At 35.4% G+C, this 24,628-nt stretch overlaps 1 pseudogene; it reads right to left on the bottom strand.

The window, feature by feature from the left end:
- Positions 1 to 18,472: 18,472 nt before the first annotated feature.
- On the bottom strand, positions 18,473 to 19,324 carry LOC125821694 (uncharacterized; annotated as a pseudogene).
- Between the last annotated feature and the right edge of the window lie 5,304 nt (positions 19,325 to 24,628).

The following is a 24,628-nucleotide window of genomic DNA, read 5'->3' as shown; positions in this document are numbered from 1 at the left end:
ATACCACAACAACCCAAAGCCAAATAAACTTCATCCAACCAAAACCATACAATATTTTCAACATATACATTAAACTATTTCAAAATAAGCTTCATCCAACTTCAAAATAAACTAAAATACGATCAAATTAAACAATTCCAAAAATATGGAAGTCTAAAATGTCAAATAGATACAACTACTCCTCATCACCCTCACTCTCCTTATCAGACTTACCATTCTCATCACCCTCACTTTCCTTAGCAGACTTATCATTCTCATCACCCTCCTGATCAGATCCATCACTGATGGTCGGACATGGAGGAAGTATATTTCCTGATTCAAAAAGAAAAGTTAGTTGGGCCTGAAGCGATGCATACCTCTTGTTCTCTACCTCCTTTGCTGCCGCAATCTCCTCCTCTCTCTTCCTCTCTTTTTCTTCTCTCTTTCGGCTATAGCAGCAAGCTCGGCATTGAGATAAGCTATCTTACTCTCCATTGCAGTTATTGTCTCTCTATCCCTACCATCAAAGCTTGAAGATGATGAACCACAATACCAAGACTTCTTCTTCTGATAAGCCTTTTTTGTATAGCCATAGACTGAACCTCTAATCGGTTCACCAACACTTGTTTCCAAAGATTCTCGTTTTCTTCTTGTGTAAATGGTCTGTCCTGACTCTCAAGAGGTAGAGCACTACGATATTTCTGAGATATTCATATATACCTAACCTGTAATTTAAACAAAGAACTCTACGAATAAAAATGTAATATATACAAGGAAAAGGAAAAAAATTTAGTTTGAATAGAATTCTTACATATGTCTCTTGAGCACGTGGCTCAATCCATTTTTGTTCTTCTGTGGGGTTCGTACTCCTCTTGATGTGAGTAACCTTGAACATCTCTTCTACAGCTACTGGCCTACCCAACACTTTTTCCTGCAAATAACATATATAGAATTTGATCTCATTAATCTCCAAAAAGTACTTATCGAAAAAGAAACAAATTATTTTACTAAATTAAGAAAGTATACCATTCTTTCCTTCCTAGTAACCTGGCTAATAGCTCCACCAGTGTGCAAAGAGCTCCCTTTTCTGATACGCGAGCCATCTTCCCAATATCACTCCTCTTTTAATTTTTTTCATCAGTACTCCAATGTTTCAATAACATAGCCCATCGATCCGGTAACATAAACTTAGGAATTCTGTTCTCTCCGACAGTCACAAAATGTGCTAGAAAGCAACTTTGAAGCTTTAAGCTTGAAGTTCACTTGAACGTCATCCTCGTGTTCGGAAGCCCATACATAATATTTCTGTAATAAAAAATAACTAAATATTTATTGTTCAAATGACTAGAGAATTTAAATGTATATGATGTGAATTTAATTTATATATATATTCTTACCTTAAATTCGTTGAACATCTGCCCTTGGGTGTTAAGTGGAATCGAACTCCAATTCGGATACACACCATTATAATGAGTTCCGATGCACTTTAAAATAATCTTTGCCATACCCACATCCGGACGTAAGATGAAATACGAGTTCATTGACAAAGTAGAGTAAACAAAAAATAATCAATCAATTAAAATATAAATAGATAAATGAAAGATGAAACATAATTAAATCATACTTGTATCCTAATGGCTCGATGACGAATCTCCGAAAATTGTCTCTATCTCTTGGCTGAGGACCATGTGCATCTGAGTGCTGGGTGGTGGGAGTATTAGGCTTTGAGCCATTGGATTCAAGATGAAGATTGGAAAGTCCAATTGATCCACTACTAGTATTCAAACTATTGCACTGACTAGCACTAGTTGATGGTATGGTAGACCCACGACCAAGATGTGAATAGCCCTGCAATGTTTGGTAACCCGAACTAGGTACCACAATGGGTGTAGATATAATATAACCAGATTGTGGAGCCACATGAGTAGAGGCATTATGTGACTGGTGTGCCGAGTGAGTAGTTGAAACTGAGGCTCGTTTGAAATTTTAACTCGAGAGGGCTCATCAGATCTCACGACCCCAGTGGGCCTTTTCATAGCATTGGCCAATAGTGCGCCAGGGTCTCCTGCCCCCACCTATTTTCCGTCGTTCAGCCCGTCTGAGTCCTTCTAAAGTGTACTCACACTTCCTATCGATTCTAACTACTCTAAATGACTTCTAAACATCTAGAAATCATCCATAAACATGAATCATAACCTTGAATCCATAAATTCAAATTCAAGGAAAATTAAAAGCCAAGTCTAAATAGTTCTTAGAGTCTTTTCAAAAGTCTTTTACAAATGTTTTAAACTTGTTTTAAGACTTGAGCATTGAGTTGAGTAAGAGTAAGAGTGAAGTTCATTTTCTTTAAAATATTATATGGGAACTAAGTATTCCCAAAGAGTAAATGTTTTCACATTTAAACAAGAGAGGAAACACCGATTTCCAAGAGAGCTTTTGAGCTAGTTTTTGAGTAATAATCTCAAACCACAGAGAAAGAGTTATGTTTTTAAACATATGATCTGAGTATATTTTGGGAGTAGTATTGAGCACCAATATGGGGACGAGTTCATAATAACTCAAGTCTCCATAAATGTCCATGTAGCCAACATGGGTAGAAAGGATCATACTTTTTAGATGATTCCTTAATGATTTTAAGCATAGCTTAGTGGATCGACTCTATATCCTAAAAAGTTATAGGACAGTTCTGGCAGCGTGGACGAGACGTTGTATCATCACATAGCTCATAGTGATGGTTGCCGATTAGAGAATCTCGTAAATAGAGATATTATTGTATTTTCCAATACTTCGAGATGTTATCTACTATTTTAAATGCTTTATATAAACTGCATCTTTATTGTTGTTTTATTTCTGCATTGAGTTGAGTATTCATGAGTTGAGTAAAGTTGAGGTAATTATTTCTTTCATATTCCAGTTCAAGCTTACGTTTTGCTTAGAATTCCTCTCGCATGCTCGTACATTCAATGTACTGAGTCTATTTGGCCTGCATCATTTTATGATGCAGGTACAGGTAACTAGGATCATCATCCAACGCTTCGTTGATCCAGTCGAACATTTCAGAGTCATTTGGTGAGCCTACTTGCTTTCTGGAGGATCCCTTTTTATATTGCTTTATCATTTCAGTTGTTAGGTTGATCGGGGATCTTGTCCCGACATTCCTCATAGTATTAGATGCTTCATAGACATATAGTTATAGTTCATTAGTCTTTTCATTTTCATTCCGTTTATGTTGAGACTTGAGTTGCCTTATGGGCCAGTTGAATGTTTCTTTACAACATTTTAGTTTATTTCATGAATTTATCTTTGTTTAGTAAAGTCTTCCGCTGAGTATTAAGCCAGGTCAAGGGTTCGCTTGGGGCCAACAATGGTTCTCGAGAGTCAGTCTCGCCCCGAGCCTACACCCTGGACGGGGCCGACACTCGAAGACTATTGCTGGCCCCAAGCGAACCTTTGGCCTGGCTTTCTTAACTCAGCGGAAACCTAAATCAACAGAATAACTCCATGCAATGCAAGGACATAAAACAACTTAACTGATAAAAAATCTGGCCTAAAAGGCAACTCGAGTCCCAAAATAGAATATTTACAAATATACATAGATGAGAGACCCAAAACTAACTAACTGACTAACTGTCTATGAAGCCTCTATAACACTGAGATGGATGTCGGGACAGACCCCGCAACATCCTAATAAAACAAAACTAAGAGAACAAAATAACCGAGTCCTCCGGAATGCGAAGAGGCTCAGCACTGACTCTGGAGTGCTCAGTTGGATCAACGGCGTGCTGGATGCTGATCTTGGGTACCTATGTCTGCATCGTCATAAGATGTAGGCCAACTGGCATCAGTACATTGAATGTACGAGTATGCGAGCTGGAAAACTAAGCAACATAGGCTAGAAGGAAATCTGGAAGAAACGGAAAAGCTTACCTGGCTCAACTCAACTCAATCTGACTGACTTCCTTCAATATAAGGCGATTTAAAACAAGTGCGATATAAAGAAAGGCTGTTTAAAACATGCTATAAACTCTGTGTGTATACAAAGATACAATAAGCCTGAGATGTATATAGAAATACAAATGAACTGATGTATATAAAATACAATAATTTCTGTGTGTATACAAAGATACAATAACTTCTGTGGGAGTTTCTCTAACCGACAACCATCACATAAGAGCTATAGTGATGATACAACGATCAACCTCACGCTGCCAGAGCATCCTATACCCGACCAAAAGTATAGGACCTGAACTGCCTAATGGATCCACTAGTCTAATTTGAAAAGAATTCATCTAAAAAGTATGAACCTCTTCTACCCATGATGGCTACATGGTTCTGTGGGGGGCTGTGGGTTCTTTGAACGCTCCCCCAACTCGGTGCTCAATACTACTCCCAAAAATGTACTGGCTCTTATGTTTTTAAAACATGTCTTCCCGTTGATTTGAGATAATTACTCAAAAACTTAGCTCAAAGGCTATCTTGGAAATCTCAGCTTCCTCTCTTGCTTCATTTAGAAAGCGATAACTCTTTTTCTGGAAAACTAGCCCGAAGGCTCTTTGGAAATCTCAGTTTCCAATCTTGTTTAAATGTGAAAACATTTCTTTAAAACTTCTTTGGGAATACATAGTTCCCTAATAACTTTTGAGAAATGAACTCAACTTTATACTCTTGACTTAACTTGAAACTCTATACTCTTTGCTTGACTTGAAACTTGAGCCTTAAAATGAAGTTAAAACGTTCAATAAAGACTCTTAAACAACTTTAAAGACTTGCTTGGACTTACTTCTTAACTTCTAAGATTGACTCTAACTTCACTTGACTTTGATCCAAACTTTCCTTGAATTGGATTATGAATTCGAGGGTAATGATCTTATGTTTATGGATGAGTTCGGGATGTTTAAATGTACCTTAGAGTGTTGAAAACAACTATAAAACAGTGGTACATTACCAAGGAACATGTATAAAAAAGTAGGGAATGAAAGGGTAAACTTGGTGTCCTTGGCGCTCTGAGAGGCGCGGGGCACCAGACCATGAAGCTCAGAAGGGGCATGCTGGCGCTCTGCTAGGCGCGCCGCCCCAAGGGCTGGACTTCAGAGTCCCTTTTGGGGCGCGCTGGCAGGCGCGACGCGCCACCCCTTTTCCCCGAAAACTCGACTTTTCTTCCTCCTTTGTCCAACTCTAAACCACCCTAACTTCAAGGGTTTCAACTCCAAACACTAAGAATCATAAAATCCCTCAACATACAAGAGATTCATCTCTAAAACACAACCAACAACTTCAACAACACAACCAATCTTTTCTCAGAAAATAAAATGAGTTTGGCATGTGGGGGAAAGAATCAACCCAACACTATGATCTCACATACCTTAGTAGGGATCACCCCCGACGAAATCCACGACGATCTCTACGAAGTTTGCTTCTTCTTCTCCTTTCTCCTCTTCTATCAAGAACCCTAACTCTCACTTTAAAAAGGAAAAACTGATCTAAAATCAGTCTAACACTTTAATATATATCCAAAAGAAAAGGCTAGGGAAAAGACTAAAATACCCTTACAAAATCGGGTTAACTGCCCTGCCAACAGCCAAACTTCCAAAGGGCATAACTTACTCATACGAACTCGGAATCGAGCAAACTCGGCGGCGTTGGAAAGACCATTCCACGAACTTTGCAAAAATAACTGAAACTACACCTAAATCATCCTTAGATAGGAGTTATAACTGTTCAAAGTTGGCCAAAAACTCACTTTTTCCCACACTCGACCAAATTTTCCAGATTTTTAATTCCTTCCAAGAAATGACTATTTCCAATTCTAAGCCTCTTCATAGTTATTTCAAATTGCCGGATGTTACACTTGGGGCGTGACACGTAATCTCTTCATATGTATATGCAATTGCTATGCTAATTTCTATAATTTCACTGACTCACAAGGTTGATATTATAATCATGGTCTCCCGAGCCTTTAACTGTCTACCCAGATTAGCCTCTCACCTATGACCTATATTGTTAAGTGACGATGGCCATAACTAACTGAATGAATTTATATCTCATGTATGGGAGCCAATTAGGATAAACTATGTGATTTTTTCCCATCTTCCTAAGTTTAATGCGTAGAGTTACCCAAAAGAGAGGTTTGGAGTTTGATGTCTAGCACATGTGTCCAACTTTCAAGAAGGGAGATTTTTTATGAAATTTTGTAAAATTTTCCAATGTTTCACTCTTGTTTTTCTATTGTCATTAGTTGCTTACTGCTTTTGTTGTGACTTCCTTAATATATGGCTTTATGCTGTAACTCTAGTTTTTGGGAATCCTGAACTTGTAAAAGTGAAGCAGAACTATTAGTGATAAAAAAATATTAGCAGAAGTAGTAATGACTTGTAGATCACAGATATTGTACTGTCTCCATCTTGAAGTTTTTCTCTGGTCTTTCTATATTTATCGTTCTCACAGCTCAAAGTTGAATTTTTCTATATTTATCTAAATATTATCATATATTAAGATTATGATATGACATATCTCCCCTGCATTGATTGAAATTCTACGCTAATGAGCAGTGGTGTCAATGCCATCTCATTCCCTTCACATGGTTCATTCATTTAAACGGCTGGTGCTTATGTACTGGTTTGCAAAATTGATTCCATGACGGGGAATTTACTGCACAAATTTAAAGCTTCCACTAAAGCAATACCACCCTGTGAGTGTCACTATGTTGCTTGGACTATCCAAAGAGTTGCCACACCTATATAGGATCCTCCAAAGATGCACTATACTTTTGGAGGATCTAACACGCACCTGTCGACATTTTTAAGAGTCAAAGCAACATAGGTTTGGTATACATCTTCTGTTCTATTTTTGTATGATTTTCTCTGAAGATGGGGGACATTTTCTTTCTTCTGCTGTTAGTGATCGACATGTAGCAATTTGGAAGTTAGATGGTAGCAAAAAGAAATCAACATGCTGTTTGCTTTCAATGGATCACCATGTTGTTACAACATTAAAATTGGAGATGAAAATAATGGAGTTTTTGGCCAAAAACATCCTTAAACTATACCTCAAACTTAAACTACATCTTTAAAATATCATTCTTAGCATAAAACATCCTTCAAGTATTTAAAAGTGAACAATTTTCATGCTTCTGTTAGATATAGTTAAAAAACTAAGGGATCCAACAAAAACATGACCAGTTCACATGACTATCAACAAAAATTTTCCTGCATAATTTCATCACTTCCTATAAGAAGTTCCAGAAAAAAATATATTAAGAATCTTAGATATTATTGCTTACAGAGACAAAAAAATGTTTGGAAGGTGAGGATACATGATTTTCTCCTTTTCTCATTTAGTAATGGAAAGAAACTGGAGCTTAATTATCTTTACCTATTTCATAGCCAAACTGTATTTAGATAATAAATTTTTGGGCCAATCTGATATTGAAATGATCAAAATATTGATTATGTCTCGCATATGAGTTTCATTCTACATGATTAGAAGTGGAAGTCTCCAACAAATGCCGCTTCTAGCATATTCAATTGCGGAGAAACATATTTCAACTAATAATATATTTAATATCAAATTACTTGAAAAATAAATGGAAAAAATTGTCAAATTAAAAGATTTTGCATAATGCTAAACTCAATCACTGAAAAAGTTCACACTAGAATTTTTTGCGTATCTAAGAATAATAATTACGAAGGGATGATTTGATTTTTGTGGGATCTGTTAGTTTTATGATAAATTCATGTAGAAGGATGAAAATTGTTCACTTTTAAATACTTGAATGATATGTTTTCTGCTAGGAATACTACTTTAAGGATATAGTTTAAGTTTGAGGTATAGTTTAAGGATGATTTTGGAAAAAACTTAAAATAATGTGAGTGTAGGTGCTTTAACAATAAGTTATGTTGATTCTTCAAGATTTTCAATAAATACTTGAAGGTCACATAATTCTTTTCAAATATATACTATAATTCTTTCAAAGTTTTCAGTATATGCTAGGAGAGTCACACTAGTTTTTTCAAATATTTACTATTGAAATCTTGATAATCCAAATTATGATAATCACGATAATATATTATGTAAAAAAAATCAATAATATATTTTTATTTTAAAATTGATCCAAGTTCATTTTAAATTTTTAATATAATTTTGATACATAATTTTTAATAGCAATTTCATCACTTTTAATAGTGAAATAAAATCTAAATCTCAAAAATAATAAATTTGCGTTGGATTTTCTTATTTTTTAAAGTTCAATATCTGATAATATTTATATTTTTCTTAAATCAAACTTATATAAGGATCAAACATTATCTAATTAAACTCAATCATAAGAAGTAATTAAAGGAGGGGGGGGGGGGATGAGATGATGAAGGGAAAAGGTTAAAGAAGCTGGAGTAGGAATTGCACTTTTATTTTTCAATTTAAGTTAGTATTTGACCATAAATGTTTTACAAATGTTATTTAATAGGAGTATCTCAAAATAATTATTTTTTCTATTACTACATTTGAAAAGACCATATATAGCCTTAATAGCTAATCTTTATATTTATCCATTAAAGATTGGTCATTACTTCTGATTCAAATATTAATGTTGCAATTGATATTTGTAATATTTTCCCATAATTACCTATCTCATTTACTCCCGTTGTGATCATTTTGAGTTTTTTCACACCTATATATGCTTATTGTATTCTCTCTTTGGGGAGAAAAAGAGAAGATATAAACATATTAATTCCTCATATATTCTAATATGCTGAATTTTCTTTTTCCTACTTGATTTTTTGTTAGATTTTAACTTTTGTATATATAAGATGAGCCTGTTGAATACAAGGATACAATAAGATGAAATATCTTTAAAGATAGTATTTTTTACATGCCTCAAGTGTTGGGGATATTTAAAAAAAAATTAAATTTGGACTCAAGATCCATCTTATTAATTAAATAACTGGTCCAAACATCATTAATTAAAGGGTCAACCTGATCGGCCCAAATTGGCAAAACCAAGTGGATAAAGACACTACCCTAATACTAGGGTTTTCTAAATGAGCTATCATTTTCTCCTTTCTTTCTCTTCCTCTCCTCTTTCTCAGCTGGCCTCTATCCCAATGTTTGTCATTGTCCCCTTGCTCCGACTTGTTGTTCCTCCTTCTTTGGGTGATAAACATCCTTCATATCTGACTTATGATGGATGCTGGAAATATCATCTCTCAAAGGTATGCCTCGTTCTTTCTCCTTCTTCGCAGCTGACAATGTTTTCTTTGTAGGTGTGTTGTCTGGTTAGAAAGCCTGAGTTCGTGAAGAAATTGAAAGAGAGTATGTACCTTGTGCTTCCTCCATGCAAATCTGTGTAAGTGACTCGCTATTACCATCTTCCCTGTTGCTTCTATTCCTATTTTGATTCTCTTTATTTTGCAGGTGAAGCAAAATAGAAGAAGATCTTGTAGCTCCCTCGCTTCATCTTTTTGCTGGAAGCTTGTTTTGAAATCAGATTTGGCCTCTATACTCTCTCTTTTTTGCTGGTCCCTGTGTCCCTTTTTGCTGGTTGTCATAGCTTAGAAATATGATAGGTTCCTTAACATCTTTTTTGCTCCCAACATAGCTAATATCTAACCTATACATATCATAGTTGTGGAACAATGTGTCTTCTGATCTGTAACTAAGCATGATGTCCATTGTTGTTAGTGTTAATTCTCCTTTTATTGATGCGAACTGAAGGGATTTTTTGTTTATCTATGTTAAGAATCCTTCTTCCCAAACTTGGTAATTGAATGAAATTCTGAAATGTCTTTATTTCTTCTTTATTTATTACTGAATTTGCTATGTAGTCTGCCAATTGATTTGCTTCTCTAAAATTTTGTGAAACTTGTACTCTGATTTTCCCCACCATGTCATGTATTTCCTCCATCATTTCTGCTAAGTCACAAGGTATTTTCCAACTCCTAGTGATCATGTTTTTCAATACTAGGGAATCAGATCCTAGATGAACATGATTCATATTTTTCTTGATGCAAAATTGTAGAGCTTCCCAGACTTCTCTCACCTCTGTCTCCATATTTGTAGCTATCCCCATGTTCTTGGCCTCAACATAAATAAGATCACCTCATCTATCCCATGACATAGTATTTCCGTAAAATTTCTAACAAAATTTTGGGAAGTAAGTTTTGAAAATTCATTTTCAAATATATGTTTGACCGTGAAATTTGATCAGATTTTAAAAATCTGATCTTCAAATATTTTCAAGTTCCCAAAAATTAGGTCAAAACAGTGTTAGAATTTTTGAAACTTCCTTTCACAAAACCTCAATTTGAAAAACTCAAATTTCGAATTTCAACCTTGAAATCCATGACTAAATAAGTGTTAGGTACATAAATAAAGCACAACCCCCTCCGGCCCTCCCCCAACCACACACACAAACCAAAATATAATTATAAAAATTTGAAGCCACATTATTTCAGCGCGCAAGTATAAAACTTTGTTATTTCTCTTTTCAACGGCCACCCTCATTTTCCACCGTCCAACACGCCACCACAAGCCAAAGTTCTTAACCTAAGCTTCATTTCAGCAATGGGAACATCAAATATTAGGGACATCTTGACTTGTTTCAGTCCCTCTTTGAACTTCTTTGCTATCAGCTCCGGTGATGGCCGTGTCAAGGTAATATTTTTCCCTCAAGTGAATTTTCACTCGTATTAATTAATTCTTTTCGCCATTTTTCGTACGTGAATAATTGTAGCTAATTATACTTTTCGTATAGTTTCCGGCTATTCAACTTTTACTTTTAGGAAAAAAGAATTAATGTTGTCATGCATGTATATGTTGTGCCTTTTAGTTCATGCATGTATATGTTGTGCCTTTTAGTTCTTCTTTTTTTCATTTTGTATGATGTTGTTTAGCGTAAAATGGTATAATTAAATTTCTAAGGGTGGTTTAAAGGCATACGGATAAAATTGACCTTATTATAAAATAGATGACAACAATGGAACGATAAATGAGTGCAAGAACAATAATAAATAGTTTAATTTAGAATCTAGATTATGAGTTTGTGTTGTTGCTTAGGAACAAAGTAGCTCAAGTGAACTTGAGAACAAAAGGCTTTATAGTTTAAGCTTATGTAAAATTGTAAGTATTGAGTGTTAATCAGGAATTGTGGAACCCATTTATAGAGAAACCCTAGGGTTCAATTATAAAAAAGGGGGTTACTTAAATAAACAAGAAGAAAAAAGTAAAAGTTAAACAAAGATTAAAGATAGGAATTAAAAGATATGTAAAATTCGAAAATAAAATTCTCAAATTTCAAAATGAAGTTCTAAGAATTGAGCTATCTTAGTATTCAAAATTAGCAGACTAAAACTAATTATGATACTAATAAAGTCAATTCAAGAACTTAGATCAAAAGTGATGTAGACCTCTATTTCGAAGAAATTAGAGACAACGATTAATAAACGACTAATTACCTTCTTTAATTACTTTAATAGAAACCAAAGATATAAAGTTAAGAATTTAACTTACCTTTAAAGAATCGTTTCTTATAATGTTGTAAGATAAATTCATAGTCACCATACGCAGAGGTGTAAAGGAGAGAAACCTCTCAAATAGTATTATTCATGTCTTCTGAAAATAACAAAATCCACCCCTACATATAGGAGAAACCTATTCAAAATAGCATGAGATTCAAATCCTACTTTTAATTAGAAAACTTTTAAACTATGAATCTTTAAATTAGGAAAACATATAAAAAAATATCAAACTTCTTCCTAAAATTAGCTAACAGGAATAAGGAGAAAATTGACAAATTTGCACCCAAAGCCCACATGACTTCATCTTATATTTGGGCTCTATACTGTTGTGATTTTCAGCCACTGTTGTGAGAGAATTCAACACACTTTGGGCTGAAATTTCAGCTCTCTTTTGTGCTCATGTTGGGCCCTCTCTTGGACTTCACATGGTTCATTCATTTAAATGGCTGGTGCTAATGGACTGGTTTGCAAAATTGATTCCATGTCAGGGAACTTGCTGCACAAGTTTAAAGCTTCAACTAATGCAATATCATCTTTATCCATTTCATCAGGTTTGTATCTATACATGTTCATTGTCTTCGATGATGGCTACATTTTGAGAATCTTGCATTTAGTCAATCTGGATTTGTAACTGAACGATTGACATCTTTGACCCCTTCTGTAGTTTCTATAATGCAAAATGGGTACTCCCGACAATGATACTAGATCCTGTTTGCTAAGAGTTAGCAAGATTCTTCTCATGTCATATTTGATCACTATATGTTCTGAATACATGTCATTGCTCCATTTGTGTCCTCTTCACCCACCCTCTACCTTCTATTAGCGTTTCTGTAGTGGTTTTCTCCTTGTAGCAACCAAAATTCTATGCTTAATTTGTTTATGCTGATTTTATTGCATTTTCAACTCTTTCAACACGGCTAATTTCTACCTGGTACTCCCACCCTAACTTATTTCTCCGTATTATTAGTATTACAAAATCTGAATATTAATGATATAGATAATACATTTGAGTTTTAGGGATTTGAATATTTAGTCATTATAGTTAGTTTGTTCTCTTCATGTATTTATATCCTTGTTCTCTTTGAGTAATATACAAATTATTCTCCATACCTTATGAGTGACATGGTATCAGAGCCAAGTTAAGGTTTCGTTTCTTTTCTTTCTTTCTCTGCTTTGGGTCACTCATCCATGAGTTACCAGTTTCCCTCACCTTCAGCAAAGGGCGAAGATCTTTTAGACAATTTTTTTTTGTAGATTGGATTTCGATTGTTTCACTGTCTTATCCATCATCTGTGAAGATCTACAATTTTTTAATTGCAACATCAGTTTACTCTGATCACTCTTCGTGTTGTTGTGTTGGATCCACTGCTGCTTCAGTCTCTATTTGTCTCTGTTGCTTCAATATTTGTTACCAATGTCTGCTTTGATTTTTTGTTTATCTATATCTGGTTGGGTTTGCTAGTTTCAATTGTTTTCCAGCGTTTGGAGTTGTTTAATTTGCAAGCGCTTTGTGGGATTCCTCTCTGTGAGGGCCTATTTGGTTTGGAATTGATATTACTATATTTTGTGGTTATATAACTATTCAAGCCTTGTTTTTGGTTGATATTGTGGTGCTCTTGATGTTTGTGAATTCCAACCTCCTAAGGTATGTTCCTGTAGGTGGAGGGAGCCCAATGTATCTTTGTGCATGGTCCGTTTGAAATCTTATTATTTTCAATTGTCTTGGATAAAAATAGGTTCAAATTATTGAATTCATGTCTTCAAGAGTAACAGTAACTTCACCCCTCGGAAACAGAAAAGTGTTAGTCTCAGAACACCACCTTTCTACCTACCCAAAAATTAAATTTTGATCCGTCTGGACTCTATACATTGAACTCTTAACAGCTCCGTAAATTCCTGCAGCTTTCCGTATAGAGTGATGGATAGCCTTCATCGTTTCAACCCATTCTTTCGATTTCATTTAAAGTCTCCTTTCATGGTTGTAATAGATGTAGGTATCAACAAATGAAATGGAAAGAATGGGTTGAAACAATGGAAGCTATCCATCACCCTGTATGAAAAGCTGCCGGAATTTACGGAGCTGTCAAGAGTTCAGTGTATAGAGTGTAAACGGATCAAAATTTGATTTTTGGGTTGGTGGGAAGGTGGTGTTCTGTGACTAACATTTTTGTGTTTCCGTAGGGTAAAGCTACTGTTACTCTAGAAAGACATGAATTCAATGGATTGAATCTATAGGTCCCTTTCTGCATTCACTCTGCACATCTATACAATTTGATGCAATATTAATTATTAAAGAAGAAATGTCCTAAAGCTTGAGATTATTGTTGTCTTGTGCCATTATGTTCTTTGAATATCTATTATTCCCCTTTTGTGTAATCTTATAGCTCCAAATTCTGTATGATTTTGGAGTTTATTTGATATCCATAGCTATAAGTGATGTTTGAGATGTTTCAAAATATTTTTCTTACTGAGACAACGTCGTGAAGTTACATTTGATAAATTGGAGTGCAACTTGCTTACTTTTTCGATCATCTATTTCTTTTGGAAGGTAGGAAAATTGCTAGTTGCTTTAACATTTTAAAGGTTAAGAATCATAAATATTTGAGGCAAAAAAAATTCAGTGAAGACAGTCTGTACCATCATTAAATATGATGGCAATTTGCATTGTGATACTAGTGTGTGCTAACCATTCTTTTTTTGCATTGAATAACCCCCTCCATCGTGCAAATGCTAAGGGGGATTCACTTCCCTTGCATAAGATTCTTGATCAGGTTGATGTCAAGACTGAAATTAAGTCTAATGTGAGCAAATGTATCACTTAACATTGGCCCAAACTTTGTGATCACTTGGTTTTGTTGGCAGACTGTTCTTTTGTGTCTGTACTATATCCAACACCTTGTTTTTGAACTTGCGGTGGTTGCTTATTTTGATTGCAAGACAATTTGTCATTCCCTAAGAAAAACAATCGTATAGATTAGAACTACAGATAAAACTAGTTACTCTATGCTGGACTTGTTCCTAGGTTGAAGCAAACTGTAATTTGAGATTCTCTGTTGCTATCAGATCCTTGCTATATTGGGGCTAATCCTCATTTTTGGAGCTTGTGATCCATGCTTTAACACTAGTGCATCCTTTTTGATCAGTGCTCTGACTCTAGTGCTTTTGTGTTGAATGTTATATTTTTCATCTTAAATGTGCGAAGGAACTTTCTTCACTTCTCATTGCTACTTTACTACTAGTGAAAGTACAAATTATGTGACCAGTGAGAATTCATTAGAAATTTGTAGTTCACTATCACTAATTATTGTTATCTTGTCAAGAGAGAGAAAATCTGGTCACGAGTTGAAAAACAGAAGTCTATTTCCCAAAAATTGTGCACCATGACCTTGTACTGCCTGGGTGTAAGTCGTTGGGTTTGAAGGCCTGGTTGTACAAATGTTGCCTCCTCTGTGGAAATCCTTACCACTTTTTGTAACCACAACATTAAATGGTTTTGGATTAGGACCTACATCGCTAGGTAGACTTCCTTGGGCCCTAGTATTCTGCACTCCAGCAATCTGACCCATCTTTCTTTCAAGACTATAAATTGCCAAGTCATGTTTTTTAGCAGTAGCTGACTGATTTTGCCACTCATCTACTAATATCTTCAATATCTCTTTAATCTCATCTAGTTGGCCCTCAATGATATTACCATGAGAAATTTGGGTGGTTCCTCCAATTAGGCAGTAGTTGTTCCCGAAATTTTGGTTTCCTATACCTCTACTTGTGTTTCCCATAAAATGTACGGATTCTAAGTTAGCTCGACACATATTTGCTGAATTATCACCTCCACAGGTTTCACAGAACAACTAAGATTGTTGAACTAACTGAACTTGAGCTTGCACTTACGCTTGACCCATAAAAAATTTGGTTAATTGGCTAAAGTTGTTCATCGCTGCAATTTGTGCTTGTATACTAGTCATCCCATCAACCTCTAGAATCTCTTCACTGCATCTTTTATTGGACTCACTGGTCCACTAAGGATTACTGGCCGCCAACCTGATTAAGGCATATAATGAATATCTAAAGCCTTCACCTTTCATCTACCTAAAATCCAAGATCTCACTCCTTAATTTATCTCCCTTCCCAGATGGAAAGAACCTTGCAAGAAACATTTTTGCCAAATCATCCCATGAAGTGATAGAGTTGGTAGGGTCAACTGTGAGCCACCTCTTGGCTTCCCCTAACAAAGAGGACAGAAACAGAGTGAGTCTCACATTCCGATCAGACATCCTGTGTGATGTAAGTATTTGTGATCTATAGGAAATTCTAGAGATGAGCCTATGGGTCCTCTTATGGTAAGCATGAGAACTTCTCGTTTGTGTGCAATAACTGCACCATATTCTACTCCAGCTCCCGTCTTTTAGTAATGTTAGGTTTTATAATAATATAGTTTACATTTTCTACTAGTGGGATTGCCATTTCGCGTATTGCGATTGGGGCTTGTGGTTGAGCTGTCAGTACTGCAAGTGGTGGGTTGTGATGCACTTGCAACAAGGCTTGCTCCTTCAACCTCTGATAAAGGAACCTTTTGGGTTTTGGTTGGAACGAATATAGATTTCCTTCAATTTTGGAGGGGTTTGCCTCCTTTAGAGTTTTGCAGAAAAGTTGTCATCTACCCACAACAACTAAGATTAACATCTGTAACAACAAAAATAACAAAAATATCTCAAAATTTTCAATACTATACTACACTATTTATTATAACTAAAACAAGACAGGTAAATAAAATTGATATCATAGAGGTTGTTCATAGAGAAGATAATAAATTGCGCTATGGCGCTTGTGTAATCTCTTCATATTTAGATACAATTGCTATGAAAATTTCTACCGTTTCGCTGACTCACAAAGTTGATATTATAGTGATGGTCTCTCGAGCCTTTAACCGTCACAAACTATCCTAGCTGCAAATCCGTTTTGCAGAACGCATCCTACTTCCCTTAATCTAGTTCTATCTCCAACTTTCCTCTCTCAAGTTCCATTAAAGATTATCCATTTATCCTATTGATCACAAATCAACATAATAGTAAGTATAAGATTAAGAGAAAAAAATATATGGTATAAAATCGCAATAACAACAATATAATACAAGACGAAGTTCATACTATTGCCATAACCCTAGAAAGAGGGCTTTTAGCCACTTCAATCTGATTACAAAAGCTATAATTCATGTTATAAACAAGAAATAATGCTAAGTAAAGAGAAGAAGAGTTAACCCTAAGAGAATTTTTCCTTTGCTCTTGCTCTGTGCTTCTACAATAGTCGTCTCCTCCTAAAAATGGCATGAGAAATGGACTCACTCTACAAATAATTATGTAAATTTTAGGAATCTGATTCAAGATTACATGGACAAAGGTTTGTTCCGGATAGCAGACCGACCAATGGGAATCGAGACAGACCAATGATGGTTATTTATATTATTTAAAATACAGAAAAGGGCCCACCAAATCGGACTAGGAAAATGCCATTGTCCACGTTTGATGCACCTTGCGGTGTGAGGCAATGGTAGGGTCAATTTCTGAAGACTTTCTACGGTAGGGTACTTGTTTTTACTATGATTTCCACATTTTACATTAAAAAATATTAGCAAATTCTACTAGCTCTACCTTGCACATAAATCTGTAATCAGACATGTAGCAAATTGACCAAATAGCTCCAAGGTTACCCTTCAAAGTAGTGACTGACTTGGATAAGTTTTCGAATATCCCATATTTTACACATTTATATTTATTATCACTTGCAAACGTTAGGCCATCAGAATGCCACGATGATTCAAATGAGTAGTCCACATGTCCACACAAAGTATAAACAACTTCTCCATTTTTGGAGTCAACCAAAAAACCGATAGTGATCAACAAGAGAAAAATAGGCACACTAAATTTTTGCCCCAAGATAATTAGTTGGAGTGTAACATGTCCCATCAGCAAGTAGATGATGTTGATTATGTATTAGATGAATACGAAATAGAAGAACTAGATGATTTTATTGATGGGTTCTAGGGCATAGACTTGGGTGGGTTTGATTAGGATGTAGATGAGTTGCAAGGCATAGCCTTTGAATGAATTTAATTTGGATGTCGATGATTTCCAAAGCGTCCGTAGACTTAGGTGGCTTTGATTAGGATGTAGATGAGTATGAATACATGAATAAAACAATCCAAGATGTTAAGAAGTCTCACATCGATAGAGGGATGAAAAATTTGTCTCCTTATGTGGACTTGGACAAACCTCCCTTCATGACTTAGGTTTTGGGGTTGAGTTAGGCCCAGGTGTCATATCTTTACATATGATATTTCAGCTGTCGAGGTAAGGAAGGTAAAAGATATTCAAGGGATCCCATAGGAAAGGGTTACCATCACCAGGGAGACGAGTAGGAAAATAAGACTACAACGCTATCAGAACTATGAAAATATTCCTCAATCTGGTGAGACATCAAAAAAGGAGTGAAAAACCACAAAGAAAGACAGTTTATACTATGATTTTAGAGGGAATTTTGGTATGAGAATCTTCTAAGCATGATGTGTACCTAATGTCACATTTTTCTATCATTCATTGGTCATCATTGACCAGCGCAAAAACTAAAATTTTCAATTTATCAGGTCATGTAGTGTCACTCGAGAAACATCTTGAAAGCCTTTTAGAGGGATTTACGGAGACCCTAGTAAGCACTCTAACTGTGAAAAGTAAGTTTCTAGTGGATTGCAAAGAGAACTAATCGTCAAGTACATAGATAATCCTAGAGTCTGCTTTTGTTCTCGGTTGACATATGACGATGATGCCATTGTTACTGCTATTATGATTACTAATACTATCAGTGGTGCACTTCATTTTATAGCTTCAAATTATATTTCTAGAGTTAGAGATTTTGATTTGGAGAAATTTCAATAGTCTAAATATTTCCAATTCCCCTAGCCAGTGATGCCATCCTGGAGTTAAAGATTGCCATCAATAATTTGAAGCTATTAAATGAAGTGCACCTCTCACAGTGTTGTTAATCTCAATAGAAGTGGTAATGGCATCATCGACATAGGTTAGCATGAACAAAAGAAAACTAAAGTCTTATCGAAATACTTGACGATAAGTTCTCCATGCAATCCATTAGTAACAAAAATCTTATCTTTCACAGCAAGAGTTCTTACTCATGTCTCCTTCAATTCCTCTAAAAAGCTTTGAGGATGATTCTCTAGTGGCGCTACATCCCATGATAAATTGAGAATTTCAGTTTTAGCACATGTCAATGATGACCAATCAATGATAGAAAAATGAGACATCAGGTATACATCATGCTTAGATGATGCCCAAACCAAATTTCTCAGCTAGGGTAAGAAAACGTTGATGTAATAGATCTTGCATTCGATCTAAAATCATAGTATAAATCGTCTTTCTTTATGGTTTTGCACTCCTTTTCGATATCTCACTAGATTAAGGAATATTTTCATAGTTTTGATAGCGTTGTAGTCTTCTTTGCCTAGTTGTCTCCCTAGTTATGGTGACCCTTTCCTTAGGGATCCCTTGAATACCTTTGTCATTCCTTACCTCAACAACCGAAATATCTTGCATTCTTTTATTCATGTAGTCATACTCATGTACATCTGAATCAAAGTCACCTAAGTCTATGCATAGAAACTCATCTATATCCAAATCAAAGTCATCCAAGTCTATGCCTTGCAACTCATCTACATCCGAATCAAAGCCACCCAAGTCTACGCGTTGGAACTAATCAATTAATTCATCTAGTTCTTTCATTTCATATTAATTTGCTACGTAATCGGCTTCATCTCCTTGTTGATGGGACATGTTACACTCCAACTAAATGATCTTGAGATGGAAATTTAGTGTCAATGGGGGTTCGGGTGAACCTCCTTGGTTGAAAAATTACGTTATATATATAGGGCCAAATTTTGATTTTATGTGTACATATATTAAAATGAACCCCCTGAAAATAAGTGAGAAGCTTTAGCTCAATGGATAAGGGGTTCAGCAGTGGCTTTACGTCGTGAGTTCCAATCCCATGCGCATCAATTCCTCTTCTCTTATTTTTTTTTACCCTTTTTAATGCATGGAATTGGGCACAACTTTTGGGTTTGGATCATCTTCTCTTTTTCATTATTTCTTTTATGTCATTTTTTTTCTAATTTGTTTTTCTTTAAATTTATTAGACACATTTTTTTTTATTCTTCTTATATCTATTAGTCATTTTATTTCAACATAAATTTATGTACAACTCTTTAAAAATGATGAATTATATATATAAAGATAAATTAGATGTAATTGAATGAAGAAACTAAAAATCGTCAATATCCTTTTAATAATATATATTTAATAGAATTCATGGAATTTCTTTTCTATTTTTTCAATTCTACTTTAGAGAGATGGAAACTAAACTTATTTGATTTATTTGTCATTTTTTTTTCAACAAGTGATGACTAACCTAGTAAATTAAACTACATGAACTAAAAAATTGACGATGCCATTTATTTCTCTTCTGAATATGCATTATAATATTAGTAAATCTATACTTACACACTTTTAGAGAATCTTGATAATTTTCCTAGTAATATGTGTTTGAATGGATACTAATTTAAAAAAAATTAAAATGCAAAATAAAGCAAAACATTACAAAATAAAAGTATAAAAAGTACAAGAAATTTTAAGAAGTGTTAACTTTTATCAACCAATGAAAATACCTTGTACAAAAAGCACGTCGGGGTTACTACGCTCACCGCGCACTTACATTACCACATGAGCTTCTTCTTTAAATTTCGAACCCTCTGAGCTTAATTCCTGGATCCGCCACTGATCGCGATAGGTTTTTTCATTAACTCCAGGAATAGAAAGGTTGTTCTCCTTTATGTAGACATGTGGAGTACTCATTTGCATTATCGTGACATCCTGATGGCCTAACGTCTGCAAATGAGGACCATAATAAAACATGCAAATTATGGGATATTCAAAACTTGTCTAAGTTAGTCTCTACTTTGAAGGGTAACTTTGGAGCTTTCGGTCAATCTGCTAGGCATGTGATGAAATATTTATGGGTATGGCTGAGCTTGTAGAATTTTTTTACATTTGTTTTTGTAAAATGTGGATATGAGGATGAATAAGAAAATGATTTCTCTGGTGAGATATCACGAATGTCTTTTAGTCCTGATAGAGAGTCCCTTATCATTGGCGTGTGGAATCACATATTTAGTAGCCTCCTTGAGTTTGGGTGATGACACAACTATTCATATCTTGATGAAATAATATAAGCACTTTGAGGGTAGAAGTGGATGATATTTAGGTTCATATTTTTTTTATCGTGCTATTTGTAATGTAGACTATCTCCATCATTTGAATGATAAAACTGAGTGTGGTCTCCTTTATAACACAGGCCACCTACTTGGAAAATGATTAGTATATAAAATCCTATTTGGTACCCTAGGGTGTACAAAAACACTATCTGATTCATTCCATCTGTACTGCCTTGGTGAACAGAGTTACCTGATACTTGTTGCTAGGGAGGTGGTAGGTCTCTAATAAATTTAGTCGGGGTGCATGAAAGATGATCCGATCATAACAATCATAAAATAAAAATAAAAATATAATCCTACTCGGAAAAAATAGTACTGTAGTTTCCTAGTCGAGAAAGGAGTCTAATGTAGTATCTATAGATATGATCTCAATGTAATAATGTAGATACGCAATTCAATAATAATTCTCAAATTATAATGGAGCTTCTACGATCCGGGTAGAGAATCAAATAGCTATCGTTGCTGGCAGGCGACTATGACCAATATATGCCACCAAGTTGGCCAATGGTTATATTAATAAAACTAGAGCCAACGATATATGCATGAACCCCATATTCAGGGGAAGAAAACACAGCTAGACAGAGCAATGTGCGTCAATTTCCGGCGACTTTCTAGGGTAGGGTGATTATTTGTACTATGATTTCATATGGAATACAAGATCCTATATATCAACATTTCCTCACCCCCAACTGAGGAATTTTGTCGAGGTATCTTCTGATGTCTCATTTTTATATCATTCACTAGTCATCATGGACCTGCACAAAAACAATAATTTTCCATTTATCAAGGCATGTTGCGCCACTCGATAAACACCTTAAAAGCCTTTAAGAGTGATTTACGGAGACCCGAGTAATTATTCTTGTTGTGAAAGATAAGTTGCTTGTTGCTGGTAGATTACAAGGAGAACTAATCGTCAAGTATTTAGATAATCTTGGAGTTTGCTTCTGTTCTTGACCAACGTATAACAATTATGCCATTGCTATTAACATTAACAACACTATCAGTGGTGCACTCTATTTTATAACATCAAATAATGATTCTAGAGTTAGAGTTTTCGAGTTGGAGAAATCTCAACTATCTAATCATTTCCAATTTCCCTGGCCAGTGATGCCATCCTGGAGTTAGAGATTGTCATGAGGACTGAGTGATCTATGATTCACTGGTTCGGGAAAATGGAAATGGTTAGATATTTAAAATTTCTTGAAATCAAAATCTTTAACTCTAGAATCATTATTTGAAGCTATCAAAATGAAGTGTACCTCTGGCAGTTTTTTTTAATCTCAATAGCAGTGGTAATGAAATCCTCGACTTAGGTCGACGAGAACAAAAGAAAACTCCAAGCTTATCTAAATACTTGACAATAAGTTCTCCTTGCAATCCGCTAGTAAAAAGCAACTTATCTTTCACGGCAAGAGTCCTTTCTAGGATCTCCCTAAATCCCTCTAAAAGGATTTAAAGATTTTTCAAGAGTGGCGCTACATGCCTTGATAAATTGAGAATTTCAGTTTTCACCAAATCAATTGAACAATGAATTTCAAAGAAATGAGACATCAGGTACACATCATGCTTCGAAGGTGCCCAAACCAACTTCCACAACTGGGGGTTGAGAGGACGTTAGTGCAACAGATGACTGAAAAAATTAGACATCATGCACGCATCATGGTTAAAAGGTGTCCAAACTAAATTCCTCAGCGGGGGATTAGAGGACATTGATGTTATGAATCTTCCATTCCATCTGAAATCATAGTTTAAATTACCTTTCTTCGTGGTTTTGCACTCCTTTTCTGATGTTAACCAGAGTGAGGAATTATTGACAATTACGACTGCACAACCAATTAATTATTTAGTTAGTTAGCTAAACCGTAGTTAGTTAGTTTGTTACTACTCATCAGATCAGCTGCTTAGTCATAGTGTAGTTTGTTATATGGCAGTTAGTTAGTTAGGATATTTTCACATCTTTGATTCTTCTAGAATAGTCCAACACACATGTATATAATGCTACATTGATCAATGAAACAGTGTTGGTTTTCATTCTCTTCAAATACAGAGTTCTTAGCTTTCCTCCTATCAGATGCTATTCATTGCTTCCCTGTTTTGACTCAATTGAGTATACTCCATTGTTGTATGTTTGATATGGTATTAGAGCAAGGTTGAATTTGCTTCGTTTCCTTTCTTCTTCAATTTTCTAGATCTGGTGATTTCTAGGTTTAATTGAAGATCTCGTCATGGGTGATGTTGATGTTCCTCCTATGGCGACAACTGTTGCTGGAATTGATGTAAGCAGTTCTCTCTATGTCCATCCTTCAGATAGTCCAGGTATGCCACTTGTTCTAGTTCAATTTGATGGAACTGGATACAGATCCTGGAGAAGAGGTGTTCTACGAGCTTTGTCTGTGAAGAACAAGTCTGGTTTCATTGATGGGAGCTGTGTAAGGCCAGCTGAAACTTCTCCTCAATTTCGTCAATGGCAAAGGTGTGACTATATGGTGACATCGTGGATACTAAATTCACTAATCAAGGAGATCTCGGACAGTGTGGAATATGTCAACAATTCTACTGAGCTTTGGATGGAGCTGGAGGATAGATATGATCAAACCAATGGTGCAAAATTGTATCAAATTCAGAAGGAGATCGATGACCTAACACAGGGTGTTCTAGACATCACTGTTTACTACACAAGGATGAAGAAATTGTGGGAAGAATTGAGTACTTTGAATGCAAAAAGTTTGTGCACTTGTGTGTGTACTTATGGTGCCAAGGATAATATGCACAAATTTGAACAGAATAGGCGATTGATACAGTTCCTCATGGGGTTAAATGAGGTATACACTGTGATCAGAGGTAATATACTCATGATGAATCCCCTACCTTCTATGGCACATGCATTTTCTTTGTTGATTCAGGAGGAGAAACAAAGAGAATTTAAACCTGCTGCTCGTATGCCCATGGATTCAACTTCTTTGAGTGTGAATTCCACCAACAAAAATAACAGAGGAGCAGGTAGAGCCTACAGAACAAATTTTTCAACTGGCAATGACAACTCAGGCAACAACAACAATTATGGAGGCAATAGATCATACTCAGGCAGTAACAATAACGGAGGTGTCATAATTTGTGATTACTGTAAGAAACAAGGTCACATCAAAGAGAAGTGCTACAAGCTACATGGATATCCACCAAGAAACAATATTCCCAATCACAGACCAGTCAATCATAACAATGGACAGCAGTCCAGGCAAAACAATCATCAAAGTTTTCAGGGTAGGAGAGTTGTGGCCAATGCTCATGGCACAACACCTGATCATGGGGAAGAATGTTCACAGACCAACAACAATTCAAATGCTGTTATCACACAGGACCAATATGGTCAGCTCATGAATCTACTGCAGCACTTCCAAATTGATGGTTCAGGAGAGGATTCCAAGGCTAATGTTGAGTCTAATAGTTTTGTAGGTATGGTCGTGTGCACTTCTTCTGTTGATTTTGGTAATACTTCATGCAAATGTTTTAGATCAAATACTGATTTATGGATCATTGACTCAGGAGCATCAAATCATATGACTTTTAATAGAACCTCTCTAACCAATAGCCAAACTCTACCCTATCCTATACTTGTTTCTCTTCCTAATGGATACAAGGTCAAAGTGACAGATTATGGTGATGCATACATTACATCTAAGATTGTTTTACATAATGTATTACATGTTCCTTCTTTCAAGTACAACCTTATTTCTGTTCACTCCCTATCCTCTTCAATGAAGTGCATGGTCTTATTCACTGATACAACTTGTATATTACAGGCCCCTTC

The sequence above is a fragment of the Solanum verrucosum genome, unplaced genomic scaffold, assembly GCF_900185275.1.
Source record: "Solanum verrucosum unplaced genomic scaffold, falcon-dt-bn FXZP01000213.1, whole genome shotgun sequence".
Taxonomy (NCBI): domain Eukaryota; kingdom Viridiplantae; phylum Streptophyta; class Magnoliopsida; order Solanales; family Solanaceae; genus Solanum; species Solanum verrucosum.
The sequence above is the reverse complement of the archived record's forward strand: the minus strand, read 5'-3'. Positions and strand labels throughout refer to the sequence as shown.